The sequence below is a fragment of the Bidens hawaiensis genome, unplaced genomic scaffold (assembly GCF_021521415.1).
Source record: "Bidens hawaiensis isolate Kalapana, Puna unplaced genomic scaffold, B.hawaiensis_p1.1 tig00023983_1, whole genome shotgun sequence".
Classification (NCBI taxonomy): Eukaryota; Viridiplantae; Streptophyta; class Magnoliopsida; order Asterales; family Asteraceae; genus Bidens; species Bidens hawaiensis.
The window spans coordinates 244,659-268,145 of record NW_027493767.1 but is presented as its reverse complement, the minus strand read 5'-3'; the positions used below and the strand labels follow the sequence as shown (position 1 = coordinate 268,145).

The 23,487-nt window shown below is 35.7% G+C and overlaps 1 pseudogene across 1 annotated transcript; it reads left to right on the top strand.

Moving 5' to 3' along the window:
• Positions 1 to 5,187: 5,187 nt before the first annotated feature.
• Positions 5,188 to 18,251, top strand: LOC143568370 (protein TRANSPARENT TESTA 9-like; annotated as a pseudogene). Its single transcript, XR_013141568.1, has 20 exons — positions 5,188 to 5,956; positions 6,048 to 6,124; positions 6,229 to 6,362; positions 6,519 to 6,615; positions 7,125 to 7,182; positions 7,887 to 7,995; positions 8,091 to 8,214; positions 9,246 to 9,432; positions 9,537 to 9,841; positions 10,660 to 10,748; positions 10,827 to 10,897; positions 11,065 to 11,166; positions 11,365 to 11,430; positions 12,413 to 12,550; positions 12,631 to 12,736; positions 12,818 to 12,889; positions 13,591 to 13,649; positions 13,749 to 13,908; positions 16,524 to 16,691; positions 17,648 to 18,251. The product of XR_013141568.1 is annotated as a protein TRANSPARENT TESTA 9-like (transcript).
• The last annotated feature ends 5,236 nt before the right edge of the window (positions 18,252 to 23,487 follow it).

Below are 23,487 nucleotides of genomic sequence, written 5' to 3'. Positions count from 1 at the left end.
CACTTAGCACTGAATGACCCTTCTGTCCAATTACAACCATTAGCAATATATTGTTTTGCAATATGTTCAAATCTTAAGGAAACATTTCCAGTTTCTCCTTAAGGATTATTTCTTAAAATCCTTTTATCCATCCTTAAGATATAACACTTCTTGCAATTCTTGAGCACATCCATTGCATAACTTGTCAAAGAACTCCTTAAGTTACCACTTAAACCTTCTTTCATTCTCAGCTTTGCCTCAACACGTAAGGTTCATGAGTTATAGTTGTCTAAGGTAGCCTGAACATGAAGTTCATGATGATACATCTTCCTTTTCTTGACTAATAAAGTCTCACCCTGTCCTATGAATCCATTGTTGTTTGCTGCTGCATATCAAGCTGTCTGATATATCATAACTATTTATCTTAACTGACTTCCTTTCCGAGCATGTCTTGACCTTCATATGGACATTTATAATACCATTCTATCTTTACCATTCTAGAGGACTTCATGTCCATGATCACATGGTTATCAGTTGCACACTAATCACTCGTGTTAAGACTTAATTCCAATAACATAAGTCTAAGCCATCTATACGCTTTCCTTGCATGTATTTCCAGCTTTTGTCCTCGGTTTCTTGCATCCTCTTGCTGTGTTACTGTCGGTTTCACCTTCGTAAAACTTGAGGTTGTTCTTGTCCATGTAGGCAAAGTATCATATCATCTCATAGTGACACATACTATAAACTCATTTTTTACTCGACTTCTACTTAAAGGTTTCACTTACATTAGTATCTGCCTTCATTTTAACCGAATTCTTTCCTTTCGAAACCTCGATGTAAACCGAGTATCTAGACATATGAGCTTCATCTAGGATTTGGCCTCGAAAATCTCCATGACGTGGAATCCTCAGGCGACAAAATCTGATTTTCACATCATAAGTATTATCTTCCACATCTCGGTGTAACTAGAAAATTCATTTCTTTTTCATCTTGCTCTCATCATTTATAACTTCTATTGCGCCTCGCATATATTGCTCATGAAATTCGAAGTGCTTCTAATTTATACAACATAATCGTCGCGATAACCTCTTCACCTTTACGACTTAGTGTGTCAGCGACCACATTAGTCTCACCAGGATAATACTTGATATTATAATCATAATCTTTTATCAACCCCATCCATTTTATCTGCCTCATATTCAGTCCTTTTTGCTTGAAGAAATACCTCAAACTCTTATGATTTGTATAAGAACGATACACTTGAAACTTCGCATATGGTTTCTCTTTCTTCAACGTCTCCAACACTTCTCTCAAGTGTTCGGCATGGTTCGACTTATTCATTAAATAAATCAAACTATCGCCAATAAGGAAATTATAGATTTGTCCTGCATCGGACGACATACTCTATTCATCATAACCATATATGCTGTTGGAGCATTCTTCAATCCAAACAATACCATGAGAAACTCTTGGTGTCCATATCTTAGTCTTAGGGATGTCTGCATCCTTCACTTTCAGCTGACGATAGCCTACTCTAAGGTCCATTCGCAAGAACCAACTATTGCCTTGCAATTGATCGTTCAAATCGCCAGTCCGTAGCAACGGATATCTATTCTTCATCGTAAGCTTGTTAAGGAGTTCTTGCAGTTGGGACATTAACTCTTTCATCTCAGACGACGCCAGACGGTAAGGTGCCTTCGCGACGTGTTGTGCTCTTGATATTACTTCTATCTAGAATTCTACTCCTCGTTTTGGTGGTAACCCTTGAAGGTCCTCTAGGAACACTTCTGGATAGTCACACACTATAGGAACATCTTTCACTTCTTTCGTCTCGGGCGTAGATTTGACAACTTACGCCAGGTAGGCACTGCACCATCGTCTTAACAAACCTTCGGCTTTTATCATCGAAATGACGTTAAGCCCTAAACTTTCCTTAATACCATAAACCGTCACTGTACCGCCATCCAAAGACTTCAACCTTATCAACTTACTCTTACATGCTATATGAGCCTCAAACTCAAACATCAAATCCATTCCCAAACGACTTCGAACTATCTTAAGCTCAAACAATAAGAGTAATAAGGAACTCACGTCCCTCTAGTTCTACCTTACAATTCTTAGTCATTCTTATATTTTAACGAAAGTATCGCTAGTGGTCTCTTCCATAAAGTCTCATATGCACAGCTACATTCTTCTTAGTGTCTTCCTTTCATATTCGCTGCACTATGTAGCCTCATCCTTTCATGCCTTTTTAATTAAGATACCTTGACAATCACCTATCCTTCCCAATCATCGCTGATTTCTCGTCATTCGCTTCGTTACTCATGATCCCAACAAGTTGCCTTATGGAGTTAACTATTGCAGGCATACTACATGTCTTGACTCATTCTAGTTGACTTATCTCTGTTTCTTTCATGTTGCTTCCACTAGGATTTCCCAGTTTGGACTGCCTTTGATGCTTCAGCGAACATTGTTGGTATTGTAGTGTGAATCAATTGAGCAACTCCCTTAGTGTATATGACTACAAGCTCTAAGTGTGATCCTTCTTCATTACTTCATAAAGTCGAAGTCCTACTGCTTTCGTATATCGCTTTGTCGCACCTTCTTCAAAATGGGTGTTTGGTTGGCACATGTCTTACCACAGCGTCCAGTACGACCTTCTCGTGCTCGTCCCTTTGTATCAGTCATCTATCTTATCTCTAAGGAAGCACAAACATTATCACTCTAGGAATTATTTAGCACATGATTTGTAAGGTAAGTAGTTAATGACAGTGGCCAAGTGTAATTAACTCTTTACATTACTCCTTAGGTTCTACATACTTCCCTTTATGATTTCACTTGTGCTAGTTCCTACTTCTCATACAATCATGTAAACATACATATAACCTACATTCTTATCCCTAGCAATTAAGCTAGCATAAACATATTCTTTCCCTAGCAATTATTCTAGCATACAAACATTCTTTCTTTAGCAATTAAGCTAACATCATATATTCTTCCACTTTCATTTAACATGAATATACATATATTTTTAAATCTTTACATGAAGTTAATCAGAATCGGTACCCGCATATGATTTTTGTAGTTATGTTTATGTTTCTCTTGACATTCTGGCATAGATTTTGTTCAAACAAAAATGTTTTTAGTATTATATATTTTTTTGATATCATAATTTTTTGTTGGTACTAAACTAGTATCTATAGCAAACCGAATCGTTTCTGACTGAACACCATCGACATCAATATAAATATTAAATCCAATTCAAAATTTAACTACCATTAAGAAGAAACTAACTTGTAAACTAATAATACAACACTTATCAGAAACAACAAAGATAAACAAAAACCAATAAATAATAATTTAAAACCTTGTTTTGAATCGGTCTAGTAAAACAAAATTTTAAAATTTTTAAAAACAATTTTCAAAACATTTTTTTAATGTATTTAAAAAAATGCTATGGAAATAAAAGTATAAATTGTGTTATTATTAGTTCATTTTTTTTTATTATATTACTTGAATTAAACAAGTTTAGTGTAAATTTTCTTTACCCAATAAGATAATAAGATTAGGGAAGAGAAAAATAACTTTATTCAAAAACACCTAATTTATTAAATACTTTTCACAGTCTTCATTTAGGTAAATATTTGTTTCCCCAACTCATTTTGGTAAAAAAAAACTCATTTAGTTAGTCAAGGTGGTAAGTTATAAACAGAGGGAAGAAGCGTGACTTGACTTGAGAAAATTGGTGTCGATTCAAGATGTAATATTATTGTTGTAATTTGGTGTTTCTTTTGTTGTTGGCGTTGTACACTCTTTTCTAGCTACTAGCCAGTATTTAATATATGTTTTGTTAGTTGTTAAATAAAAAAGTTGACACTCTTTTAAATTGTATTCGGTAGTCGTTATTATATGGTGCTCTGTTTTTTATAATAATAATCCGTTTGCCAGCTCAGCATTCCTTTTGTAGACTGCGCTAATATCATTATCATTATCATTATCATAATTACAATAATAATAATAATAATAACATAAGCTTTAGTCTAACCGGAGTTTATCGATCCGCCAGCGTCTGTGAATATTATTCTCCGTCGCATTCATCACCACAAACACAAACACATACTCATCAACACTCGGAACGTTTTAGGTCTCGTTGATTTCGTTAGGTTTTAACTGACGGAAGGTATAATGTGATAATAATAATCCTGATTGGAGAGATAATCATCATCATCATGTGGTTGGAGATCCAGAGATCGTTTCACTTTGGATCAATGGCAGGTAACTAACCAACTGTTTTTAATTGAATGCTGTGGAATTGTGTTAGGGCACAGATAGATAGAATTATTATTATTATTATATTATGAAGATGATTTCTGTTACTTAGGGCAAATTAATTAGGATCATCAGAAGAGAGTATACGAGGAGGCATTGAGGTTTAACATAATTTTATATTAACTGTTTATTTAGGCATTCTTATTTGGTGACTTTGACTAGTTTCTTCTTGGCATACCATTCCATTCCTCTAGTCTAAACAAATTGCACCTTTGGACTTTTGCTCTTGGTACTCACTCATATGTACAATTCCGTCAGAGTTATTATTAATCCTCTGTTTGTTGGTTATGGCCGCCTACAAGTGTTGTACAAATCGCTAGTCGGGTGGTTAGGTACGGACTAGCGATTAATCAGATTGGAATCTATATGTAGTTTTTCAAATATACATGTATATATACAAAATTTTGTATAAACAATTTTCAGTTTTGACCAAATAGCGATTAATCGGCGCCTAGTCGTTGGGGTACCGACTAGCGATTGATTGGGTGGCCCTGGGTGTTACATGTACGCCATTGACATTTTATATCCAGAACAATACATTCTACACATCCTATTGGCACCACTAAACTTGCACTTTTAGACTAGCTCAATTTGAAATCCTCATATTGTAGGCTGTTTATCAACACTAGATTTTTGATACTTGATTTGGTATTTCTGGGAGTCAAGGATATATAGAGGCATGGGCCTGTTTAACAGATCAATTTCCATCATATATAACATGATATCATAATTAAGAAAAATTATACAATAGTTTCTTTTTTTGTATGCCCTCTAGAACCACATTCATATCTAAATTGCAAGGAGACTGCATATTCATAAGAATAGTGTCTGATGTGTAGGTTAGTTTGTTCTAACTTTTAATGGGAAAATGGGAATCGTAATTTCCCTACTCAACACATGTTAGACTACCCAAAGTTAGCTGCTCTTTGAAGCTAGGAAACACATCTATGCAGGGCATGTGGGTTCAGCATCAAATTACTAAAATCCGGTGCAATAAACATATTTAAACATGTATATTGCAATAATAAAGTGTAAAACATAACAAAGAAACTTGTTTAGGTATCTTAACTCAAACCACAATAATAATCCATGAAGCTCAATCAAACTCTTTTGCTATCCCATATGCAACAACTCATAATTGAAGCCTATAAATATTAAGAATTACTAACAAACTGTAGTTAGGTTGATGAGATGCATTAGTAGAAACAGAAAGCAAATTCAAGCAGAGGACGAGTAAGTATGTATGTATGCATGTATCAATAATAAAAAAGTAAAATAGTGAGGAGAGAAGTACATAATTGACATCCAAACCCTAGTTATTGGAGCATTGGTATGCATGTATTTTATGTTTTTTTGAAGTAGATATAGCACAAGCATTACTTTTCTAAAACTGAATGTAACCATTTGTGCAAAAAGTGGCATTTCCCCTGTTCATAAAGTTGGATCCTTTTGGCCTGCATCTAATGTTTGCTAAATAGGCAATGATACATAAAACATTTTTAGTTTCTATTCCAAGATCAAGTTCATAGGCATGGATCTATGTGCATTCAACAATCTTGATCCGTATACCCGGCTATTAATTTTCTTCCGCTGCAGATATTTAACTGATCATCTGATGAAAATTCAAGTTGTTAATGATTTTAACAAGGTAACACATCCACATTTCAATTATCCATGATTTATTGTATTTTCTTTCTGAATGCACCAAATTACATATATTTATGTTTATTTTGCAATAGGCTTTTGTGATCGAGGCATTGAGATCAATTGCAGAGTTGATGACATATGGCGATCAGCATGATTCAGATTTCTTTGAGTGCGATTCTTTAGATCTTTACTTTGTTTTACTTTTTCCAATTATGATGTATGATGTCATGTGTGTGTATACATTGGTATTTATCAATGCTGCCTATCTAGCAGGGTTTTTATGGAGAAGCAGGTCATGGGGGAATTTATACGCATACTAAAGATCAGTAAGAGTGTGATTGTTTCAGTTCAACTGCTACAAACAATGAGCATAATGATTCAAAATCTGAAAAGTGATCGCTCCATATGTAAGCTGGTTATTTTGGTAAACTGTAAAGAAGTACATCATAGAATTATACAAATGTATGTGTGTTTATATGTGTGGAATGATGTGTGCACCCTTATTTTCTAAAAAGCCTGTATTTGCTTGATTTTCTGATATTAATATATTGGATAATCTGCAGATTATTTGTTCAGCAATGAACATATAAACAATCTTATTACTTATTCTTTTGATTTCCGGAATGAAGAGCTATTGTCATATTATATGTCCTTCCTCAGGTTTGCAAATTCATTAGCCCATCTGCTGGTTTTCAGAAATTGTCCTTTTTATTTAGACTAAATTACAAGTTGTTACCTTTATACACAAATCATAAACTGAGACCTTTTGAAAAAACACTGTCACTCAATAACCTTTATTTGAAAACTAGTTACAGTTTTTAACCTTTAGGATAACACCCATCCATTTGAGATGTTAATTAACTGCACATAGGTTGCATATAATGGGCAAGCATGACCTTTTACCCTAAAAAATCAACTTGATGGAGAATAGATCAGGGGAGCCAACTACATTTTCACTGGAGAACTTACCGTGAATGAACGGGTGCAGTTAATTAACGTCTCAAATGAATGGGTGTTATCCTAAAGGTTAAAGACTGTAACGAGTTTTCAAAATGTCGCATTCCATAATTTGTGTAAAACATAGAGGTTATAATTTTAATTTACTCTTTTAAGTATTAAATGCTTCTGCTGATGTCACCGATTTGAATTTGCATTTGCGTTTGTTGTAGAGCAATCAGTGGGAAGTTAAACAAGGATACCATATCTTTGCTTGTGAAAACTGAAAAGGTAAGTTTGTTTTTGCACGTTTACTCTCTTAAATCATTTTTCACTTATAAATTGATTTTGTATTATTGACCTTAACAAACACCTTTTTCCAACCGCTACCCACATTATAAATGAATTGTATTGTAACAATACCATTACATATTATATTAAGTTGGGATATATGTATTGCATGTCCAACTAACTACTCTCTCTCTCTCTATATATATGTGTGTCATCATCGTACTCAGTATATCCCACCAATAGCAAAGCTATGGTAGGGTCTGAGGAGGGTAAGATGTAGACAGCCTTACCTCTACCCCATGGGGATAGAGAGGCTGCTTCCGGTGAGACCCCCGGCTCGATAGTAGTTTTGCATCAAGCCTTGGACATAAGGCACATAGCACTCAATCATCGGGACGCCGGCTGATTGGTGCATGTACCCCTGTCTTTCGGCTATCAACGCCACCACATGATGCCTGATTAACCTTCCATCACTTTTAACGTTATTTTCACGAAATTAGTAAAATAACGTTAAAATTAGTGCAATTTTACTTTTGCCCACCCGAGGGTTCACACATATATACATTATATGCGCGCACCGCAAGCAGGGCAATCTCTATATATGTGTGTGTGTACATATATTTATATGTATATATAATATCTACCACTTGTTGTCTTCTGTTCATATACATGTATTTCATCTCTTCGTGTTTTTGTGCATCTAGGAGGATATAGTTGCCTTTCCACTTTATGTTGAGGCAATTCGTTTTGCCTTCCATGAAGAGGGCATGATCCGTACTGCAGTTCGTGCACTGACACTAAATATATATCATGGTTAGTTACTAACTTTTAACATCGCATTTGCTTCCCCAGTTACTCTTGGTATATTGTTTTTACTGCAATTCTTACTTGTGTTTATTCTTTTTCAGTGGGAGATGTATATATTAATAAATATATCGCTAGCACTCCCCATGGTGATTACTTTTTGAACCAAGTTAAATTTTTTAGAGAACGTTGCGTTAGCTTAAATGGAATGGTATCACCTACCACAGAGTGCGTATAATTTTTTGTGTTATTTAGCATTACTTTATTATTTTACATTGAGTTCTAAAATAGTTTCTAAATCCCTATCCATCACAAATAAAGGGATTGGTATGGGGCGGTCCTTAGGGTTGTAAACGAACTGAATGAACACAAATGAGCAAGTTCGTATTCGTTCGTTCACTTTAGCCGAACAAATGACCGGAGACAAAAAATCAAATGGACAGGGTTTTCTTGTTCGTGTTCGTTTTTGTTTTCGTTTATGTTCATTCGTTAACAGTATAAATGGACGGTTCACGAGCGTATACAAATGGACATAACTAAACATAAATGACCGAACGCAATCGAGAAAACCGATTATATTTAAATGTGAACAATGGTGTTTTGGGCCAAAAAAGCTATTAAAACTTGACTAAAGTGTAATAGGTGTAAAAGTGTAAATGAATATATTAATAAATGGAAATGAACGAACTTAAACATACATAAACTAACGAACATAGATGAACATAAACGAATGCTCATGATCATAAATGAACGAACAAGACATGTGTTCATGTTTGTCTATTTAACTAAATGAACAAAGTTTTTGTTCATGTTGGTTGGTTCGTTCATTAAATAAACGAACTTCCCGTCAAACGGCTCACTAACACTTCACTGAACGTTTGATTCGTTTATACTCCTGCTTACTGGCCCATTTTTTTTCTTACAGTTTAAATTAATAAATAAACTTTTTATCTTTCCGTTTTTATTTTCTTTTCAGTTAGAAAAATTAAGCTGTTATAAACTTGTTTTTAAACTACAGTTAAATTTTGTTATATTTTAGCAATATATTACGAGTTTTAAAAGGCATAAGTGCATAGCCTTTAACAGTTTAATGATATTAAGAATGCTTAATGAAACACAAATAGTAGAAAATTGCAACTTTTGGACCTAAATGTGGGTCCGGGCCCAGTACAGGTCTTGGGTTCAGGCCCATTTGTGCATCTCGCCATTTAATCTTAGTTTCATTTAATTGAGCTTTTTTATATTTGTCAATGATGTAGGAACCAGAGTACAGAATCAACCTCTAGCATACTCTCAGCAGTGGATGAAATTGAAGACAATCTATATTATCTAAATGATGTTGTATCTGCTGGGATTCCAGATGTTGGGACGTTAATAACCGACAGCATATTGAAACTCCTCATATTTCCAACGCTACTTCCTTCACTAAGAATTCAAGTTTCTGATGTATAAGTTTGCACCCTGTCATATTTTTGTTATTGTCATACTATTTATTTACTGCAAAGATTTGTCTGCTAATTGTCTGCTAACATTGAGTCTTACAATTTCAGGGAAAGAAATTCAGTTCTGTCACTTCCCTGTATTTGTTGTGTTGCATATTGCGGATCCTTAAGATTAAAGATCTGGCGAATACTGTTGCAGCTGCCCTAATTTGTTCTATTGAGTCCTTTATGCCAAATTGTGAGGCTACAAATGGTTTCAAGGAAGATAAGGATGAAACTCATGATAAGAGCCATGTAAATAATGAGAAACCAAGTGGAATTCTAAATTCTAGCAGCATGATCATTTCTATTCCGAGTTTATCTACTTCATCAAGCTTTCAACTTAGTTGTTGGAGTTCTGCTTCAGTTTTAAGGTAGTAACTCTAAAATATCAATTAATGATTCTGGCATCAGTGTTATTCTTCTGCACAACTGTTGTTAGAGGTGGCGATTTGCCAAAATGAGTAGATTAAGGGTAAATAGATTACCTTGTCTAGCCTTCTATATTATCTGTGTAGATAACTAGTGTGATATATTATTACCGTTTACTATAAATATATATTTTTAATAACAATATGTTGTTTTGAATAAAGTGATTTTTGAGGTTTATGAAATAGAACATGTTGACGACTTTTCACCTGTTTGATATGTTTCTCAATTAGCTGCCTTTTTCATTCTTTACCGTTTAGAGTTATAAACATAACCTAAATCATATTCATAAGCAAATAGGTTAAAATTGCCACCTCTAATTCAAATTCTTTGTTTGCATTGTATACACACACACATTAGTTTAATATGATGTGATTTTTGTATTTATTTTATTCAAGAAAAAGTTCAGGGGTGCTAACAGTCGGAACTTGTAGATATGTGGTTTCAGCTTTTTAGATAAATACACCAGATATGGCTGTAGTTTATAAATTGATCTGAATTTTCAAATAATTTCCACTTGACCAAATAGTCCACTTTTCTTAAATGGCTGGTCTAGATACAACTGTAAATATTTCTACTCGTTCAGTTTATAAAAAGATGTATAAATTCTTGGACTTTCAGCTCTCTAGATCATAGCATTAATCATCTACCACATGTCTACTTGTAACGTTTTAAGTTACTTCTTATTAACATCTAAAGTAATCTATGAATGGTTTGATCTATAATTTAGTACTTAATCTTTTACTTTCTTATCTTTCTATAGGGATACTTTGATCTCTTACATCACAAGTGGAAACGATATGCAAGTGGTTGGTTCTTTGAGTTTATTGGCCACTTTCTTGCAAACTAAAGGTTGTATGTTGTTAAATATAGTTATATATTGTCACTACTTCTTGATTATGTATTCTTATCGTATATCTGAACTCTCAGAGCTTGATGAATCAATGCTAGATGCTCTTGGAATCCTTCCACAACGCAAACAACATAAGAAACTATTGCTGGTTTGTGCTCTACTGATTTAAGCATTGCAGACCCATTAAACTGATCCAATACTTAACTTTACGTCACACTTTCTCTTTAGATAATAAAAAACCTTTGATAAAGGAGTATTATAGCCTTGTTCTTTAATTAGTGGAAATTTAATGACTTGTATATGTTATCATTGCAGAAAGCCTTGGTTGGTAATGACACTGGTGAAGAGCAGCTTTTTGCATCAGAAAATTGCACATCAAATGATGGTGAACTCAATATATACCTACAAAGGTTAAAGGTATAAAATTAATTCCCCTCATTAACCTTTATTGTGATAAACAATGTTTTTTCTAGTTGAAATTTGAATAAGAAATGAACATATTCTGATATTTGAAGGTCCTTAAGTCATTTTCTAGATGTAACTTATTGCTGTCTATATGATCTTATGTATGAAAAGTAACACTTGGACCCTTTTGACACCTAAATTTGTTAACAGGATCAATATGAAGTGTCGTGTTCTTACCAGGACGTTGGACAAAGCCCACGTATACATAGATATCTAGTATGTTTCTGTTATCTATTATTTATCTGTTTTTAGCATGCTGTCATGTTTTTGGAAGTTTGTTTTGCCTCATCAAATGCTTTCCTGGCTGGGCATCATGTATTATGTACAAAATATTAGACGTGGAGAAATGGGTGGCCGACTGCAAGCATTTCGTTTATCCAATTGAAAAAAAATTATTATGCAAGATATGATCGTAAAAACTTTTATCATTACAAAAATTACATTTTCCTGTTAAAGTGAGTTAGGAGGTTTCTCTGCATATGAAAACATTGGTTATGACTTTCAACCTGTTTTACCTCTTTAATTCATGTTTTTTAGTTAAACCTGTTAGCGTAACCATTTTGACCTACTAGAGATAAATCATAACCCAAATCGACACCTCTAATTCATATCATATGGATGAACATGGACACGGATAACCGATGTTTTCAAAAATAGACTAGAGAGAAAACTGATCATCTTACTGATTCAGCAACCCGACTGTTTGAACTGGATTTAAAAATCGGATGACATAAATAACATAAGATTAAGCTATCTAATACAAAACAAAATGTGAAAATAATATATGTTTTGGTGTGAGTTTGCAGTTATAGTTATATTAAGTATTAAATATATAAAATATGAAACATGAAACCTAGAGTAATAAATGGTCATAAAATGAGATTTTGAAGGAAAATAATGAAAAATAATAAAATTGAAAAATCGGGTCTGATCAATAACTGGCCAGTTTGGATAGGAAACGGTTAAATATGCTTTTCCGGACCAACTCCACTACTGGTTCCTGGTCTGGTCGTGAAACAGTTCATGTTACTGAAAACTTGAAGAAAACGATTTAGAAGGTTGTTTGAAATAAAATAGACTTTCGGCAACTTTCAACCGGTTTAAAACCCAAACGGACTCACTCATAAGTAATAGTGTTTTAACTTGCCTTCTCTACTAATCTGTTTTTTTTGACGATTTCTAAATCCTTGTTTCACAGGTATTAGATGCATTGATTAGTCTTTTTAGCCAAAAAAACATATCAGCAGATACTTTATGGTATGGAGGGTGGCTTTTGAGGCAATTGCTTCCTTATACTGAGACCAAATTTAACCCTCATCATCTTCAATCCCTCAAGGCGAGTGGAATATAATAGACACAATTGAATTTTCAAAATTAAAATATATGTCCCCGCTGACATTAAATTTTTGTTTACAGGATTCGTTTAAGGAGTGTTGTAGCCAACTTTCTGAAGTGCAAAGAGGACCATGGCCCGATCTACTCATACAAGTGATATGTGAAGAGTGGAGAAAATGCAAAATAGGTACTTAATATTTGTGGAAAACTGTATTAAATGATTCTTTTTATTAATATATTTATATTTGACAGTTTTCTTTTATTATAGCAATTGAAGCTTCCTCCCCTCGAAAGGAACCTAAAACCATGCTCTTACCAACAAAGAAATCCTCTTCAAGTGGTATGACTTCTCATATTCTCAAATTATTTAGATGACAGGTGGCAATTAATGGGTCTATTTGGGCTGTGTTTTATCTTAAGGGAACATAATCAACCCTCGCAGAATCTATAGTTTATGCATACAATCTCTTAAATCATTTTAATTGAGAATTTAGATTTAGTATTTGTGTTAATACATTAGTTAAGTAGCTCTTTTTAGAAAATGGACGAACAAGTAGAGCTGTGCATAGGTTGGTTTTGAGCTCAAATCGAATGAATAATGGAAATTCAGGTTTGGAGTTTTTAAAAACAGTTTGGTTTCGGTTTGGGTTCAGTTTTTTTGGTTTTACCATTTGGACTTAAAATTTTTTGCCCGAAAAAATATGGCCCAAAATAATGAATTTGAGCGTAAAAATTTGGCTTAAATCTTTTTGTTAATTAACAGTTGATTGCTTATTATGCATTTGAGCTATAATATCTGGTAACACTATTTATTATAGTATTATAAATCACTTCAAATTCAAAATTAAAAATAAAATTCAACAATTTGCTTTTTTCGATTTCATGCATCACACCCCTACACAAAGGTGTTTTCAGGCCAACCAGCCCGTTTTGACCTGTTTTAAAAATTACCTGTTACCAACCGATCATCTTATGATCTGTAATTAAAGTTATGTATAAATATAAGTACTAAAAATGATCTTCTACCTGATTCTTTGATAGATGAATTACCCATTGAATCGTCTTTTGCTGCTGGTGAAATGATGTACGAGCGTGTCAAGGTTTTCCCCACAATCAATCTTTATTACATGTCTATATTTTTTGTAGATAATTTAATCAGTGAAAACATGAACCCTTAATTATATTGTTTTTGAATTTAGGTGTTTGTGCTTCTTCATCAGCTTCAAATTTTCTCAACGGGTATATCTTTTCCAGATCATCTTCCTATTCTTCCTCCAACCGACTTCCCTGAAATTTCCAGAGCAAAATCTGCTGGTCTGAGTATTTACGGTCCAAAACTGGGCACCGAGATAAATCTTGGTTAGTTTTGTTTACTTTGTTATTAATGGTCGCACTCTCGATTAAAAGTTAGTTGAATGGCGTTCTTTTTGAAAACAGTATTCGTTGAGAACCGCGAGAACCACATAAAGCACTTGTACCTTTTGCTTTAAGTGCAATACATAAAGGTGTGCATATGTCTTTGGCTAAAGCTGAACCAAAAACCGAAATTTTGGTTTTTAGATTTTTGAAAATTGTTTGGTTTTGGGTTTCAGTTTTTTGGTTTTGCCATTTGAGTTTGAAATTTTGTGGGCAAAATAATAAAATTGACCCATATTAATAAGAATTTAGGCCTAAAACTTTTTCTTAATTAATAACTAGTAAAATTACCCGCACTTCACGGTGCGGGTCTAAGTTGTTTATTAATAGTGATAGTGAGATTACCCTGCCATGCAGTTACATGAAAACACAGAGTGCTTTAAGGTTACATTATGGATAGTGATGAAGGAAAATAAAATCTATTAATTTATGAATACAATGGAATCATTGATTCCTATTCATACAAACACCTAAAAACATAATAATAAGCTCTGATCAAAAGAGAAAGCATACAAATGAAAGTAAGCCCTCACATCATGCTTTTATTCACTTCAACCTGCAATTGTAATGCTTAATGTTGGACTTTCGTTAATCTGAAAAAGATTAATAAATAAAGATCAATGAAAAAACTCTACCTTTTTTGCAGTAGCTTCAAGAAGTACTAAATTTTATTTAATTTGTTAGTCTGCTATAGCAAATCGACTAACCACCATGTGCAGTAAGTCAGTAACTGTACTTTTAGCTGATGTGAATTTTTCAGTAATTTAACACTACATAGAAGACTCAGGATGTCACTTTCAAAAACAAAATAACCATGGCTCCTTTAAAACCTATTATTAAACTATGCATAATCAATTTTGTGGTAAAAATAACATGCAGTTTAAGGGAAAAAAATGGGTTTCCAGTCTTACCCGAATAAAAAAAGACAACATTGACCCATTACCTGCTCGACCTGTTTAGTCAACCCAGTAAAGAAATAATAATTGACCAGTGGAAGTCAAACCGACTTAAAAAGCAACTTTAGCAATCAAGTCTACGACACTGTACAACACTGTCATTGCTCCATCTCTTACTGCACAAAGTATAAAAATAAGCTATGAGTTTCTTTTATGCTTTTTAGATTAAACCTGGTGTCGTTATGTAACCATAATCCATTTTTGAAACCACATGACCTGAACTCGATTACCAAACCCATCCCGAGCCCACCACTCCACTAGAGACCTGAGTGAAAAAAATAAACACATTTTTTTTAAAAAAAAAGCTTGATTCGATCAAAGGTAGTGATATATATAATCTGCTACAAAAAAGATAAATTTACCAAACAAAAATTTAATGCAACTACAAAGAGGAAACAACAATGACATGTAATAAGTTAACTGAAAGAATGATTGTTCAATGAGTCCGACTTTGGCCATTTCCACCCCATTTCAAACATCCCTCGCAAAGAAAAAAAAACCGAAGTCATAATTAAACAGGTCAAAACTGTCACCTCTGTGAGCGAGATTTTGATCATATGGCACACCTTCAAGTGTGTAATGCTGAATCTGCAAGTTGCTGCTGCTTAAGTTTCTTCCAAGTGCAGCACGTTTCGTGTGTTTTAATTAATTTATTATTTGATTAGGTATGCATTGTACCTTATTGATTCGTCTGTGTATACCTTGTAGAAGAAATGTGTTTAATGCTTGTCGGAAAACTATAAACACAATGACAGATTCATCTTCGAAATCTGCATAATGTTAGCATTGATATAAACCCTAAGAACCGAAATCATCAAACACATGATTACCAATTATACAAATTGAATATGTAGGGTTTTTTTATTTCAAATTCTTACACTAATAAAGTCTCGTCGGAACCGGCTGCGAAGTTTGAAGACGGCAAAAGAGAAGCAATTGAGTGTCTGGCTGCCCTTGTCATTGAAGGCAACAGAAAAAATTACCAGTAAAGGCACATGTGTTCCCCGACGTATGAACCAAAAAGTGAACACGCGTGGCAAATATTTTAAGCTACAAAGACTTGTACAACATGCAGAAAAGAAAGTAAATTCTATCTGCAGTACCAAACTATGAGAGCAAAGCAGTTTGCAAATTAATAGTTATATAATTGATTAGTGAACATTTTGGCTAAAATATTGGGTTACACTTACTAAATCCTTGTAAGCGATTTAAATTAAGCGTAATAAATGAAAATCTATAAAATTGGTTATGTTTAGTTTTTTCGGGTTTTATTACACGCAAAACCAAAACCGAACTGAAAGTTCGGTTTTTATGAAAACATAAGACCTAGCTGTCAGTTTTTGTTTCGTTTCGGTTTTTCTGGTTTCATGACTAATACATGAAGTGAACCCTACTAGTTTCCTCTCCTATTAAATCATCAATGCACTATGTATAACTGTACCAGTGCTCTATGCAGTTCTCATCATAATATCAGTTTTGAAAAGAACGCACCACTATGAATGCCATTCGATATTTTTAAACTGGTTTGAAAATTTTTACCTCTAATTTTAAATGCATGTGTGACTAAATGTTAACTATTTGCCTTAACTTTTTAAAATTCAGTTGATTCGGTGCCGTGTAGAATTGCTTTTGAAAGAGGAAAGGAACGTCACTTTTAACTTTTTGGCGACTTCTGTTGGAACGTCAGGATGGATAATCCTTGCAGAGGTATCGCCTCAGAAACCTTCTTATGGAACCGTTCGTGTTGTTGCGCCTTTAGCCGGATGTAATGTAAGTTTTGTAAATGTTTTTTTTTGTTGTAATTTATATTTTACTTTCCTGATCCATCCAACTTGATATTGAGGCAATTAAAAGTAAAAATTTAGCTAGTTTTGTAGAGCTTGTTATATGTCTATGGCCACGTCAAAACAGTTTCATGCATACAGTCATGAGATAGGGTAGGGGTATAAACGAGTCGAGTCGAGCCGGGCTTGTCTATTGGCTCGTTTAATTTAAAAGAACTCGAGCTCGGTTTGTGAGTAGCTTTTCAAAGTCAAGCTGGACTCAGGCTTGGCTTGTTTACTATTTTTTAGTTATTCAGATATCTATATTCATAACTAATTATATATATATATATATATATATATATATTGTTATAGTTTTCTTATAAAATATATAATTTAATTATTTTGTTATCACAATTTTATCTAGTATAGTAGTTATTATGTAATATATATTTTATATATTAAATAGAGTTTATATATAGTAGGCTTGTTTAGGTCCATTAAAGTTGTGAACCTAGAAAAAGCTTAATATTTGAAGCTCGGGCTTGCATGAACTTAATAAAAGAGCCCCATTATAGGCTCGCTCGAATTGAGCTTTTGAGTTTTGACGATGCGATCTTGGGTAGCTCGCGAGCAACTCGGCTTGTTTACGCCCTAATATAGGTGAATCTTTGGCACATATCTACTTTTTCTTCCTAAACCCTAAATATATTAAATTCTATACGTGAATCTATGAACGGATAACAGTACATATGTGAATCTATGCACGAATAATAATACATACATGATATTGCGTCGTGGATCATGTTAGTACGAGTTAATGGAAAAAAGTCTCGCGTGTGTTATGGCTAAATGAGTAATGTGCTTTTGACATGGCTATGTAGGTACAATGAATATTTTCATGTTTTTCTTTTTAAAGTTTTAATTTCTTTAACCAAATTTTGTTTTGCATATTCTATACAGCCAAAAATAGACGACAGGTTTTCAAGATGGGTACACCTTCGAATCCGTCCAACAACTTTACTCTTAACTGAAACCGCCAAAAACGCCTCCAACCCTAAACTAAAATCAAAGTCAACGGTTGATGGAAGATGGACACTTGCGTTTAAGGATGACGCGGCTTGCAAATCAGCTTTTACCATGATTCGTGAAGAAATGGACTTGCAATGCAGTGAAGTAGAGAGAAGACTCAAACCTTTGATGTCAGAAGATATTTGAACGAGCCGGGTCAAAAAGTCAACACCTCTTGCTTTTAACGTCATCCTGTGACCCCGTGTAAGGGTTTAGCCATACAAATAATGTGTTGTGCGCGTTCTAACCGACACCTGGCCATCTGTCTGTAAATGTCCTTGGTAAGGCAACCTTGGCCCAGGTACAAAGTAAATATATAGACATAGATGATAACATACTGTCAATGTAAGGAAGAAACAATTTAAGAATATTTCATGCATATTTTAATAAATGAAAAGCTAACTTTATGTTTTAAGATGCTCATTAATTTGAAAAACATGAGTAAAGGGGTTCGTTATACGCACACTTCTTACTAGACTAATAAACCCCCGATTGATCTGATGTTTATACGGGTGTAGAATATGTGTATACAGTCATATAGGACAGTGAATGTGAGGGTATACATGTGTATAGGACAGTGAATGCTTATGAAAAGATAATAAGTATTATTTAATTAATGAGATACGATTACAACCAATTATATAGAGATACTAAATACACTTAGATAACCTATACAATATAGAACTTAATAATAATAAACTGAAACTATAGCCGACATAGTCTAATATTCCCCCTTAAGTTCAGGGCGGTTAGCAATCTGCAACTTGGACCGCAAAAACTCAAACTTTTGAGAAGACAAGGGCTTCGTAAAGATATCAGCTATTTGATCATTGGTTGAAATAAACTTGACATTGAGATGGCCTTGAGTAACCTGTTCACGAACAAAGTTGTAGTCAACCTCGATATGTTTAGTACGGGCGTGAAACACCGGATTGGCAGTGAGATATGTGGCACCAAGATTGTCACACCAAAGTGTCGGTGCCTCGCTTTGTAAGCCAAGTTCATGAAGAAGAGACTTTAGCCAAATTAATTCTGCAACAGTATCTGCAATGGCCTTGTACTCTGATTCAGTAGAGGAGCGAGAAACTGTTTGTTGTTTGCGAGCTGACTAGGGGATGAGGTTTAAACCCAAGTATATAGCAAATCCCCCCGTGGAGCGACGGTCGATTGGACAACCAGCCTAATCAAAATCAGAGAAGGCCTGCACATTAGTGGTCTAGTGAGAATCAGAGAAGGCTTGTAGCCGATAGCCCGTGTTGTGACGAAACCAAAGACCCATATTCATAGTACCCTGTAAATAATGCAAGATGCGTTTGACAGCAGCCCATTGATTTTCCGTTGGAGCATGCATGAACTAACACACCCGATTGACTGCAAACGCAATATCAGGACGAGTAAGGGTCGCATATTGAAGGGCGCCAACTGTTTGTCTATACCGAGAGGGATCGCCCAAGAGAGGACTATCATCAGGAAGTAAGACATGAGAGGTGTGCATAGGAGTGGAAATTGGTTTGCAGTCAGCCAGGCCCGCCCGATGTAAAATAGCGCAAATATATTTTCGTTGGGAAAGAACCAAATTTGATTTCTTGTGAACAACCTCCACCCCAAGAAAATAATTGGTTGCCCCAAATCTTTAAAAGCAAAAAGTGAATTGAGGCGGGTAATGAGCTTGTCAACCGTGTCAGGATTGTTACCGGTTTTCATGATGTCATCCACATAAACCAGGAGATAAACCAGAGAACCCGAAGAATGGAGAATGAACAACGATGGGTCAGTTTTGGACCCAAAGAACCCCAACTGATGAAGAGCACCAGACAGTTTGTTAAACTAGGCACGGGGAGCCTGTTTGAGGCCATATAAGGATTTGTGCAAAAAACAAATATGATCCGGTTTTGTAGGATCAACGAACCCCTGCGGTTGGCGCATATAGACGGTTTCCTCAAGATCTCCATGTAGAAAAGCAGTCTGAATATCCAGTTGTCTCAGGGACCATTTGTTCGTAACAACCAAGGACAATATAGTCCGAATTGTGGTGGGTTTGATTATAGGACTAAAAGTCTCACGATAGTCCATGCCATGTTGATGAAAGCCTTTCGCAACCAATCTGGCTTTGAACCTACTGAAGTTACCATGTTCATCAGTTTTTAACCTGTATACCCATTTACAATCAACAATATTAGCGTTAGGTACATGAGGCACAAAAGTCCACATGCCATTTTTGTGAAGCGTGTCCAATTCTTCGGACATAGCATGACGCCATTCAGCATATTTGTTGGCAATAGTAAAGCTGGTTGGTTCAATGGGTAAGGAGGAGGTGGTCTTGGCAAGGTAAGCGGTCGGGTTATCCGATCTGGTCGTTTAGGGTGTTGTCTGAGGTTGGGGGTCTTGAACTAGCATCCATAGGGGGAGGGGCTGGTGGTTGTTGGACAGCCGTGGACGCACGCTGGGCAACCGAGGGTTGGGAAGTTTGGGCAGCAGAGAATTGGGCTGTGGGGGTAGGGTCAGTATTGTAAAAGTCGGATTCCAAGGCCTTGGAATCGGCGATTCCAAGGTCCTCGGACATCAACCTTGCCGCCTTTCCCAACTCGGACACCATTACTCGCCAAGGTCCAACTCAGTCAAAAGTCGGAGTACTCGGGATTACTCGGCCTCCAAGGTTAACTCGGCCAAAAAATTTTATTTTTTTTAAATTTTTTCTATTTTTTTTTATTTTTTTATTTTTTAGTAAAAAATTAAAAATAATAGCAAGACATGAATTTTTTGTATTATATATTTTTTTTCATGTGAATTATGCTTATTTTGACATGAATTATGCTTATCTTAAGATATATATAATATCCAATACTTATTTTATGTTATATTTATCATGTCCGAGTACAAGCCGAGTACTCCCCGAGTACTCCCTACAAGGGGGTCGGCCGCCTAGGGACCGCTTAGCGAGTTTTACAACATTGGTAGGGTTAGTAGGAGACGGGCGATATGGTGAAGGTGGTGGAGATGGTTCATTGGCTGGGGACGTGGTCGGGGCTGGTGTGCTAGGTTCTAGTGAGAAACCGGGCGGTGGATTAGGAAAGATAGAGATGTACGGGGAGGATGTAGGTGGAGATGGGTTCGGCTTTGGTGAAGGTGTATACGGAAAGACATGTTCATTAAATCGAACATGCCGAGCAATGTAAATACGTTCAGTGGAACGATCAAAACATTGATAGCCATTATGAGAAAGGCTATCGCCAAGAAAGACACAAGGAGTAGAACGGAACTCGATTTTGTGATGGTTGTATGGGCGGATATAAGGAAAACATTGAGAACCAAAAACTCTTAGAAAAGAGTAATCAGGTTTATGGTGAAAAACGTGTTCAAATGGAGATTTGTTTGAGGAGACACGTGAGGGAAGCCGATTGATTAGGTAAACGGCTGTCTCAAAGGCAAAGTGCCAGAAACGTTGGGGAAGACATGAATGAGCCAATAGAGAGAGACCCATTTCAACAACGTGCCAATGTCGGCCTTCCACAATTCCGTTTTGCTCACTAGTGTGTGGGCAAGAACGGCGATGGATGATGCCAAGGTTGCGACAAAGGTTGGTGAGGGAGCGGAATTCACCTTCCCAATTGGATTGGATGCATTTTAATTTAGTGTTAAATTGGCGTTCAGCCATGGTTATAAAGTTTGTTAATATAACATAAACATACGATTTTTGAGTTAAGGGATAAAACCACATATATCGAGTACAATGATCAACACACAACAGGAAATACCGGTGACCATCAAGCGATGGTGCCGGTGACGGACCCCCAAACATCACAATAAACAAGATCCAAGATATTATAACTACGAAAATTAGAATCTGGTAAATGCAATTTAGTTGATTTTCCCATTTGACAAAAAGAACATAAATTGTTTGATAATTTGTCTGAAACAGGTAAAGAACAATAAGAAACAATAGAATTAAAGACTTGAGCGTGAGGATGTCCCAAACGTTGATGCCAAATATTCGAGGAAGCTTTGACAGCAGTGAAGGCCACCTTGGGCAGAGACTTGAGTTGCGGAAGGCAGATAGAGTACAAACCCTGTTCACTGGGGCCCGTGAGGAGGGTAGTGCGTGTAGACTCGTCCTTCACAACAAAATGAGAAGAGTGAAATTCAAAGAATACATTATTGTCAAGACAAAATTTTTGCACAGATAAAAAGTTGTGTTTAAGTTCAGGAACATGAAGAATATCTGAAAGGTTAAAGGTTCTGTTTGAAGAGTGGAATTTAGATGAGCCAATGTGTAAAATGGGTATGGAATTACCATTTCCAACAAATAATGAATCATTACCATATTATGCCTCAGAGTTGTCCAAGCTAGTTAAATCTGGAGTGGCATGATGGGTTGCACCCGTGTCGGGTTTCCAAGCACTTCCAGAAGAAGAAGCTCCATCCGAAAAGGTGGAAAAATTGGCCTGTGGAGCGGGTCGATTCTGCTGATTGGGCTTATTTGGGCATTGAGAAGGTAGATGCCCAATTCCACAACGATTGCAGTGACCATACACGGTGTTTTGAGTGGGGCCCATAAAAATTGCCTGCTGCCACCATTGTCTCTAGGACGTGAGTTGAGAGAGCCACGTGAGTTGCCCCGAGAGTGGCCACGATTGTTCCGGTTACCGCGATTTGTGTTGTATGATCGAGATCCAAAATAGGCATGGGGTTGTGGTGAAAGATTCGGATTCAGTTGGTGACCCAACTGAGAGGCCATCAACTGGATATTTGGAGTTGTTGTTGTAGTTGGTCAAGGGTTGGTTGAGATTTTAAGAGACCAGGAGCAGTGTAGGGTTGTTGTGAAGGAGTAGAGGCAGCAGCAAGAAGTGCCTGCGGGTTGTTTTGCACAAGTTTGGTGACCACTAAATCATGGTCATTTAATAAGGCAAAGATTTCATGAGAGGCGACAGGTGGTTGACGACCCAGTATTGTTCCTTTTAGACCGTTGTATTCTTCCCGTAGCCCTGCAAGAGTAAGCATAACAAGTTCTTTATCTTTTACCGGTTCTCCGATGTTGGCAAGGGAAGTGGCATATTCTTGTACCCTACAGAGGTAGTCAATAGGTTTCTCATCACCCTTCATAGTGATGCGTAGTAGTTGACTACAGAAAGTAAATTCATGAGAAGCATTGACTGGTGCATAAGCCGTTCCAGAGATAACCAGACTTCACGAGATGTCATGCCCGAACATGCTGGTACGAGTCTTCAGAAACAGTGGAGATGAGCAACGTGCGGATATAAGCATCGTTGGAAATCCAAGGAGTATAACTAGGATTGTCTGTTGTTGCAGTTCCAACGGTGACCTTTTGTTCTGGACACGAAATTGTACCGTCAACATAACCAAATAGATTATGTGATGTCAGGAAGGAGTCGATCATCGACCTCCAGTAGCCATAGTTGGTAGGCTTTAGGGTAAAGGCGAATTTATGAGAGTTGTGGGTAGAAGGTTGTTATGGCTACCATTGAAGATTATGTTGGCCGGAAGTTGCGTCGGCAGGAGGCATTAGGGGCTGGGCGCCAGATTAAGCCGATTAGGGTTAGAGAAAAACAAGGAGCTGATTTTGGCTCTGATACCAAATCAGATATGAAAAGATAATCAGTATTATTGAATTAATGAGATACGATTACAACCAATTATATAGAGATACTAAATACACTTAGTTTCCCTATACAATATAGAACTTAATAATAATAAACTGAAACTATAGCCGACAT